Below are 9,188 nucleotides of genomic sequence, written 5' to 3' on the forward strand. Positions count from 1 at the left end.
CCACCCCCAGCTTTGGGCCTTACTCTTATTTAATAAGATGGCTAGGTTCACTTGACCCCAGAGGAACGTGGCTAGGACACATAGAAAGCGCAGGCACTGTGACCAATATCTTTTGCGCACTTTCTATATGGTAGCTATTGCTCCAAGCACCGCCAATACTTATTAAGAAACGTGTCGCTCACAACAAGCCTGAGAAGTAGAAAAGTTGTTGATTGCAACGTTTATGGGTGGGGCTTGGAAATGCTGAACATACTGTTGATGGTAGAGCTGAGATTTCCAGACGTCAAGCCCTAAGCCTTCTCCTTAGGAATGTAGTAATAGTTCAATGCGATTGAACTATCCTCAGCGCTCAGCAGATCTTTACATCAATAGGTCTCAGCACAGAGTGATCAACACAGATGTTGTTCTTGCTTCCTGAGGTGGAGACAATGTAGAAGAAAAGTGAAGGGGAACGCAAGTAAATGGGACATAGTAACATATGATTAATGTATAATTGGCACCAACCAGAAGTCCCTCAGAAGTGTCTAATTGATTTGACAAATGTTACATTCAGGAATAGAAAATTCATTTCATTTAAATATTAAAAAGAGAGTGCTTGTTTCTCATGCATTCTGTACTTGTCCTTGAAGACCAGACTCAGGATAGATGGACGTCTAAGACTAATCATAGCACTTGGTGTGACTCAGTTATGCAGTTTCCCTGCCTGTATAATCAAAATCGCAATGCTGTGGTTGCCCAACAGCCTTGGCAAACCGCCAGTTTTTGCACAAATCTGCTTGGCCATATCTTGTTTGTGGTTTTAATCAAAGCATTTACTGAGTTCCTCAGAAAGGAAAAAGTGAAAAAAAGACAGAGTCCACTTAGAGTGGCGTGCCAGTCACAGCCTTTCCTTTCTCCAGGCAGGTACCTATTCTAGATTGCTGGTGGCCAACTGCACTTTCAGATCCTGTGGAATTCATTGTCTTAATATTATATAGGCAGGATATTCGGATTTACCTCACCTCCTTGCAAGCATTGTAGTAAATCTTCGATGATTTAAGCTATTTGGGGATTTGGGGTTTGTGGGTGTATGTGTGTGTGTGTTCATATATATAAATGTGTGCATATGTATGTAGAGGCAGAAGTCAACCTTAAATATCATTCTCAAGAGCTATCAACCTTGTTCTTTGAGATTGGGTCTCTCCCAGGGATCTGGAACTTAGCAATGCTGGTGGGCCAGGGAGCCCTGGTGGTCTAGCTCCACCTCCCCAGATCTGGGATTACAAGCACGTGGCTTCCCAGATGGGTAATAAGTTCAAACTCAGGTCCTCATGTTTGTGTGCTAAGCACTTTATTATCAGTCCAGCCCCTGTTTTGTTTGTTTGGGTTTTTTGTTTGTTTGGTTACTTGGCTGGTTTATTGGTTGGTTTTGGTTTCGTTTTTGTTTTGTTTGTTCCTGTTGTCTTTAGAAAAAAAAATGTAGTTGAGACTGGCCACAAACTTACTATGTATCATAGCTTGACCTCGAACTCCTGATCCTGTCCCTTCTACCTCCCAAGAACTAGGATTACAGAGTGTACCACAATACTCTGCATATATATATATATGTGTGTGTGTGTGTGTGTGTGTGTGTGTGTGTGTGTGTGTGTGTGTGTGTGTATATGTATATATGTGTTTATATTAGAATTGTATGTTCATTATTAAAAATTACAAAGATGCACAAGCAAACTGAAAATAATAAAACCCAACTAATAAGCCAACCTATCATAGTTAATTTTGACTTGTATTCTAATCAAAACACTGTATATCTGTGTATTGTTTAAAAATAACCTTAACTCTGCTAGGCATGGTGGTACACACATGTTACCACAGCACTTGAGACATGGAGACAATCTAATTGCTTCCCTGAGGGACAATGTGAGACTCTGTCTCAATAAACAAACAAAGAAACACCTTCCAAAAAAGAAAAAAACTAACTAAACAAAAGGAAGCATCCTGGAATCATGTGATTTTTTTTCACGTTTCTATTCAGTTAGTTGTTAATGTTCTTCATGACATAAAATAAATTTCCCTCTATCATTACTAAAAGTTACAGAGCATTCTCATATCACATGTATTTAACTAGTTTCCCATTGTTTCATATTAAGGCTCTTTGTAATTGGTTACAAGTGTAACTAGTGCTGTGAGAAATACACTTGGGTATGTGTCTGTTCACATTAGAATAAACTTCTAGATATACCATGGCAGTGGGTGAACAGGTTATATTCTTAGGGCTGTAACTCTATGAGGAATTTTTTCAGGAGACTTTGTAGAAATGATACAGAGGACCCCTTGTACACTTTCCAACACTCCTCAGTAATGGCATCTTCTAGGTCATAATAGACATGAGCCAACTGACATGGGAATACAGTTGACTGGGACTTAGAAGCAGAGTCATTTTTTCACTATTGATAGAATGATAAGATGCACTCTTACCTAGTTTTCTAGTTTGTGTTCTCACATGATGCCTTTTAAGTCTTCTAGTCTGGAGAGAAAACATAGGTACACTTATCAGGCTAGTCCACTGAAAATCGGGAGGAAGATTCTCACCAGAGGTAAAGATGGCCAAATCACTCTTCATGATACACTTCTTTATAAGATGCCAGTACAGAGCATCTCAAAGCCAGGTACCCTAACCCAGGGTCCTTCTCTCTTAGTCTCAGGGTGAGGAATCCTTCCTACCTCCCTTTTTCATTCCTGACTATACCAAGGACACTTTAGTGTCCCCTTTTAGCCATAACTACACAAACTACATCTGCAAATATACCAAGTGAATCTTTGGCTCATTTGCAGAATTATTTTTGAAGTTCCCTTTTAAGATAAATTTTTATCAGAAAAAGATGATTTAATGTTTTTAAGTGTATTCCTATGACAGGAGGCATGAGAGTGGAAGCAGCCGTGCCTCTATTGATTGGAGCATTCCATTCGATAGGGAACTGGGTGGCTGCACATACTGACCGCTATGTTCTTCCTTAGAGTTAATTTGGTTTAGAATGAAAAGTCTTTGGCACTTTTTCAAAAGTCTGTTTACCAAAAAGGAATAAAAAGAGGAGGAAGAGAAGAATCCTACATCTAGTAAGTGCCTGTTGACTGAATCAACAGACTCCTTGGGAAGAATCCATGAGGTGTATCCCATAAGTAACCTCATTTGCTACATGAATGCAAAGAAGAGAGGAATGAAGTGGGCTATGAAGCAACTGGCAGAGCTGGAACTCAGATCAGGTTTGTAGGAGTCCCCAGTTATGCTCTTGCCATGGGTTCAAATTGCTTCTCATTAACTTAAGGACCACAAGTCCTCTTGAGAACATGAATAATAACTCTTACCTTGTCTCAGACTTAAATGACTTTACTGCAGGCCCAATGATTGCACAAGACTAAAGTAACACTCCTCACCTACAAACATCTCCTGATGAGAAATAAATCCCTCAGGTAACTTCATTTCAAAGAAAGACAGGATGGAACCCCATTGTCAGCCAGACTACCCTTCTAACTGCTTTCAAATCCACTGCTAGAAAGGTGCCCTTTTTTCTACCTTCCTTCTACTTCCTGAAGAGCTCCAAAAGTTCCCAAGAACTCACTGGAAAAATCAAATCACAGGGGCTAATTTAATATCAGGAAATAGCGCATCTCTATTTAAATATTATAAATCAATATGCAAATTTATACTATGCACTAAAGGAAGAGGGTGAGAAGAACAAGCCTCCTCCAAAATGCAATGAGAGCCAAGAGAGGCCATCTTAAGGTCACAACTCTGGCTGCAGAGAGCTAGAGGTTATGGGAACTCTTTGAATGGATTACGGAATGATTAACGCTGTGGTAGAGATCCTGAGGTTATGAACACTAAAAGCAGAAAAGAAAAATGATTTACGTGGGTCATTGAGATAACTTCAGTAGCAAAAGCACTTGCTCCACAGCCTGACCTTCTGAATCTAACTCCTGGACCATTTGAAGGAAGGAGGGAACTGACTCCCAGGAGTTGTCTTCTGATCCCCAAACCTATGCCATCACACGCACAACTTGTGTCTACACAAAGACACATAGACACATAGACACACACATACATAGAAATAGACACACACAGGCACACATGCACATACCAGACACACACAGACACACAGGCATACACAGACACAAGCCATACTACCAAATAGTATGTTTTAGATGGCATACCACTAAAATTATAATTCCAAAAATTATATCCAAACCAGGTGCATTTATTTTATGATTTTCACACTGAAAGAAATTCTCTTTGTCTGAGAGAAAGGCTGGTAATTTATTCAGCAACAGAAGTTAGAGGCAGTCATTCTGTGTGGCACCTTCTGGACATAAACTTACCTCTGCTCACAGGACTTACCAAAATCTCAGAAGTATCATGAAAGGAGACAAGAGATGAGAATGTTCTCCATAAGCCATCACCACCTGAGAAGACTCTGCTTCTGGATCAGGGCCCTAGGAGTGTGATCAGGTTCTCAAAGGTGACCTACATGACCATCAGACAACATTTGTGTTTGGAGGCAAGCAGTATATGGGAAGATCTTAACACTGCTAAGTGTCATCTACTTAAATCTAGTGAAAATTCTTAGTTCAAGTAAAAGGTGGAGCTCAGTGTATTCAGTTTGACTCCAAAGATGTGTCTGATATAATACAGGTTTGTGGTATAGAGCCCTAAATATGATTTTTTGATAGTCTTTCAAGTTGGCCTTGAACTCATAATCTAGTACTCAACATAGGCCTGACTTCCAAACACAACGCTTTGAAAACAGTATTCATCCATTCATGCATTTCCCCTTTCCACTCATAAGTTCACTTGTACTCATATAAACACCAACTACATACCAGTCACATAGTTGGCCAAATAAGTGCTTTGCTCCCCTCTGCTCTGTTTGGGAGCGTTAGACATTAATGGATGATTACAGGGCTGAGTTGCAGTTGTGAAAACCTTTATGAAAGAGGATGACAAACTCACTACTCACAGAAATCAAGACCATTTCCCAGAAGAAGGGGCATTTAATTAAAGCTCAAAGTTACAGAGAATGTGAAACAGGCAAAGAGGGAGGGAGGGAGGAGGAGAGAGAGAGAGAGAGAGAGGAGAGAGAGAGAGGAGAGAGAGAGAGAGAGAGAGAGAGAGAGAGAGGAGGAGGGAGGGAGGGAGGAGGGAGGGAGGGAGGAGAGAGAGAGAGAGAGAGAGAGAGAGAGAGAGAGAGAGAGAGAGAGGTTGAAGGAAAAAAAGGCAGTGCCTCTGGAATACAGAGAGGATATGTTCACACAAGCTCAGGCAGATAAGCCAGATCATACACAGTCTTGCAGGCCAGAAGAAAGACTTGGATTTCAGCCTAAGGCCAGTAGGAAGGATGTTGAACGGGGAACCAAAACAATCAGATTAGCCTACTTTTAGCATGAACCGACATGTGAATACAGGCAGCGTAAACCTAAGTGCTGCAGACATTAAACAGGCAGGTAGCCAGGAACTGGCTTGTAAGGAGTTGATGAATCGATTGTGGTGCAGGGGACCTGGAGTCTGGGAAGGATGCAGAGTTCACGGTTTTGTTTGTTTGTTAGGAACTAAGCTGTTTGTCTGATTTGATGCCAAGGTAGTGCTTGGGAAAGCCAAACTAAAATCTCCATCTAAATCCATCCCCCCACCCCCAACCCAGTCTTCCAAGGCTTCAAAAGAAAGGTTCTTCTAGAGACTAACCTCTCAGTGGGTGGTTGGGGATCACCTACAGGTATGAATTGAGAGCCCAACCCTTGACCCCCAGTTAGTGTAAACTTTGTCCTGCTCCAAATCTTCCACCCTCACTCTGCGGGTTTTGAATTTCCAAATGCCAAATGCACTAGAAAGGGGTAACTCATTGGTCTTTCCTGCCTGCCTTCTCAGGGGAGCAGATGTGATTGAATTTTCTCAGTAATGGGAGGCTCCAAAGAAGTTTGCAACCACCCTGACTGCCGAAACAGAGAGGGGCTGTGAGAGGAGAGAGCCAAGAACTCTAATTTCCTTTATTCTTACTTTTCTTTTTTCCCTGTAGCCTGAGTTGGTGCAGAACTTCTGACTTTATTTCCAAAGTACTAGGCTTACAGGCAGGCACCACCATGCCTTATTTAGGAGAAAACGGTTACAAAATTTCAAAGAACACTTAAGGAACAAGGTAGACAACAATGCTTATCTTATTATGTAATTTTGTATCACTGTAACGATAACATCTGGTTCAGTGGATTTAAAAAGACCTGCTTTGAGTGTGTTCATTCAATGCAAAAAAAATTAAATTAAAATTTACAGTATTATAATTTGAATAGATGCCAAATGTCCTGTTCCTTTTCTCCAATCAGGAAGGGAAACTTCGTTTCCAAATCACTTGAAAGTTGGACAAAAATAACCATTCCCCCAACATTCTGTAGCATCACAGGCAGACTTCAACCCTTCAGAGAGGACATCCCAGCTCTCATGATTTTGTCAACCAGGAGAACTTTGGTGGCAATCACAGTACAGGGGTGAAGCAGCTGCTTCTTCACACAGTAGTTATCCCAAACACCCATTTCTGTGGCCACCATCAGCTCACCTGTGTTCAGATCCACACCTACAAGCTGACCAGATTCTGAATGTTCAGCTTGAACTTTAATGTTTTCTGAAGGTCAAAACCAGAGATCTGCGCCAGAACCTTGGGAATGATGAGCAAGGCGTCTGCAAATGCCTGGACTCCAAGCTGAGCTCTGCCCTTCACGCTGGGCTTGTATTTAATCAGAGCCTCTGCCAGTGCCACTTCTGCTGCACCTGCACCAGGGACAACCGGGACAACACAGCCATCATCAATAGCATTTTTGACAGCCCTCAGGCCATCTCTTATTGTATCCTTGATTTGAGTCAACATGTGCTTATTTGGTCCTTTAACCAGTAAAGTGACAGAACAGGGATTGTTACATTTCTCAATACAGGTGAACATCTCCTTGTCCAGTGTATACTCATAGACAAGCCCTGCATGCCCTAAACAGTCAAGATTCAGGTCATCAAAGGAGTTCAGAGCTATCCCACCACAAGCAAGTGTCAGCTTTCCATGTTTCTCCTCTTGGCTCTGAGCAGAACTATGATACCTTCTTTTGCAAGGGCATCTAAAGAAAAGGGGTCAATACCCTTTTGATTAATAACAACAAGTCCTTTATCTGAATCACCACAGACTTCCTTCTTCAGTTCTATAATTTTTTTAATTCTATCTTCAATGAATTTTCTTTCAGCCTTTACTAGTTTCTCTCTTTTCTGTACTCTTGTAAAAAAAAAAACCCAAAAAAACAAAACAAACAAACAAACAAAAAACCCCAGAATTCACTCTGTCTTCTCATGTTGCATGAGAGGATGTAGGCATTTTCTACTCTTTTCTTCATATCAGGATGCCGTGCCCCATGATCCAAAACAAGCCTCCTGATTAAGCTTGTATCAGTTTCATATTTATGCTTCACCTCCATGATCTCAACCATAAAGAGGTCAATGGGCTCATCTTTTTTCCTAATGGCCAAAATGGAGTCCACCATAGCCTCTGCAAGACATCTGCACATCAATGAGTGTTTCTCTGTCAATCTCTTGGCTTACTTTGACTTGTTCCAAATACTGGAGTGCTTTTTCCTTTGCAGCTTCAAAACCTTCAGATATTATTCTAGGATGAAGACCTTCAGAAACGTAGAGGTCCTCTTGTTTGTGCAGCTCCCCGATGATGAGGACATTGGATGCAATGCCATCACCAGTTATGTCATCCTGGGCTGTAGCCGCTTTTGCTGTCAAAGAGGCTGTGGGTGTTGAATTTGCATTTCACGAAGCAGCACATGGCCATCTTTAGTAAGTCTGATGTCTCCAGCACCAGATACAAACATCTTCATGGTGCCCTTAAGCCCCGAGTTGGTCCTCAGAACATCCTGCAAGCCCCGTGCCGCGCTGATGTTCACCACCAGCACTGCCTGTGCCCCGGCCACCTCGGCTTTAGGATTTAGGGTCTTCACCGCCATCATGACTGGCCTAGCTCAGGGAAAGGCAGAGAACAATGTTATTCTTACTTTTCTTGGGTTGCTTCCGCAGTCTGTGATAGATACACAGTGGACTTCATGTGTAAATATGTGTGGACTTACATAGTAAAATTTTTTGAGTAGACTCATTGTAGTACAGGAGTTTGTAACATTAAAAACTCAGGTTCAAGTCAAAAGTTGTAACTGGAAAAGTTACAGTACCTACAACCTAGAGCTTCTGGAAGATTCACTGAGGTAGTTTGCTTAAAGTTTTCTCACTGGTATCTGGCATATATTAAGTTATCTATAACATTTCTATTGTTGCTATGCATTTATTACCTATTTACAAATGTTATATACTGAGAAGACTAGGCTGACTCCATGAGAGGCTTCAAATTGGCAGTTCAGGAAAAGAGGCGTAAATCTCTGTTTCCAAGAACTGGGCAAGTCCAGGCAAGTCCAAGCCTCAGAAGCTGCCCCCATCCCCCACCCCCCTGCCTGAGGCAAAGACAATGAGTCAGCAGCAGTTTCCAGACTTTCTCAGCAATAGTTTCCAGACTTCCCCAGCAACAGTTTCCAGCCCCCACACCCCAGGAATGGTTCTGGTGGAATGTCTCTAGAGATGGAGCAAGATAAAGGTCACCTGCCCCAGAATTTCCCTAAAGTGCTTTAAACATGGCCTGCGAGCTCACTTGGTTTTCTCTCTATCTTGGTAATGGGAGACCCCAGCATGCTGGGATTCTGCAGAATAAAACACTCTTCGTGTTTATATACTATTTGAATACAGTGTATCATTCTTTGGAAAGTCATAGACCCTTACAATTCCAGTTCAAGCTTAACTGTATATGTGTGCAGATGGGGGGTTGTCAGGGAGATAGAGTGTATCTGAGAATGAGAGAGGGAAGTGGGGGACACTCCCAGATCCTACTGCAGAAGTGCCGGTATTGAAGCAGTGCTTTCTAAAAGGCAAAGGAACTACAGGAAAGTTCTCTGAGGAGGTGAGCTTTCCTGAGAGGAAATGAGAATGAAGACCTAGCAGAGAGCTTCAAATGCCCATGCGGTCAGACACAGCAAAGCTGACTGGGATGGGCTACTGCTGAAGCTCAAAGGGAGAAATTTGAAGAGTTATGAGTGTTCTCTCAATTGAACATAGGTAGAAGTTAAGGCCTGAGACCAGAAGAAAA

At 41.9% G+C, this 9,188-nt stretch overlaps 1 pseudogene; it reads right to left on the reverse strand.

The window, feature by feature from the left end:
• Positions 1-6,429: 6,429 nt before the first annotated feature.
• On the reverse strand, positions 6,430-8,010 carry LOC116884801 (annotated as a pseudogene).
• Positions 8,011-9,188: the final 1,178 nt, after the last annotated feature.

Source organism: Rattus rattus, chromosome 15 (assembly GCF_011064425.1).
Source record: "Rattus rattus isolate New Zealand chromosome 15, Rrattus_CSIRO_v1, whole genome shotgun sequence".
Classification (NCBI taxonomy): domain Eukaryota; kingdom Metazoa; phylum Chordata; class Mammalia; order Rodentia; family Muridae; genus Rattus; species Rattus rattus.